Here is a 950-nt window from a genome sequence, read left to right on the forward strand (position 1 = left end):
TATATATATATATATATATATATATATATATATATATATATATATATTTATATACATGTCTGACTACTTCTCTTCAGGCGACTGTCTTCCCTGTAATGAAAAGCTTCTCCAGGAACACAAATAACCATCTCAGTTGTTCAGAGATGTAGTTTTTAACAAAGACTCAGAAACCATCCATATTTGTAATTTATTCTGCCTATCATAAGGTGATCTCTCTCCTGGTAGACCTAAAGGATGAATGGGAAGCCAGAACTCTTAGAAATGACTATTTTTTATCTTTTTTTCATTATCTATGCATAAGTTCTATTTCTGGGGCAAAGTCCTTATTGTGCCTTTTGCTAAGCTACCTGACCTTGGACAAATCCCTTTCCATTATTGAGTCTCAGTGCCTTCATCTGTAAAGAGAGATTTAACTTGATGACATCTGCAATCTTTTGCAGATCTAGATAACAAATAGATATATTTAGATCTAGTTCTAAATGATCATGAGATCTCCTATGATTTTTAAAATAAACTAATTATTTTATTTTTAGTTTTAAACATTTATTTCCATAAGGCTTAAATTTTCTCTGCTGCTCTTCCTTTCACCTCTCCCCAAGGTGTTCAATCTGAAATAGACTCTACATATACATTCTTATTAAACATATTTTTATATCATTCATGTAGAGAAGGATTAGAATGTATGGGAGGAACCATGAAAAATGGAAGAAAACAAAACAAAACAAAACAAAAAATAAGAGTAAATAACATGCATTGATCTGCATTCAAACTCCATAGTTTGTTCTCTGGATGTGAATGGCATTTTCCATCATGAGTCTTTTGCATTTGTTCCTTGTATCCCTGAGAAGAGCTAAGTCTATCAAAGTCAGTCATTGCACAATGTGGCTGTTACTGTGTACAATGTTCTGCTGGTTCTGCTCACTTCACTCAGCATCAATTCGTGTCAGTAT

The sequence above is a fragment of the Petaurus breviceps genome, unplaced genomic scaffold, assembly GCF_028583685.1.
Source record: "Petaurus breviceps papuanus isolate PSGF00001 unplaced genomic scaffold, PetGlider_PUasm1.0 90845, whole genome shotgun sequence".
Taxonomy (NCBI): Eukaryota; Metazoa; Chordata; class Mammalia; order Diprotodontia; family Petauridae; genus Petaurus; species Petaurus breviceps.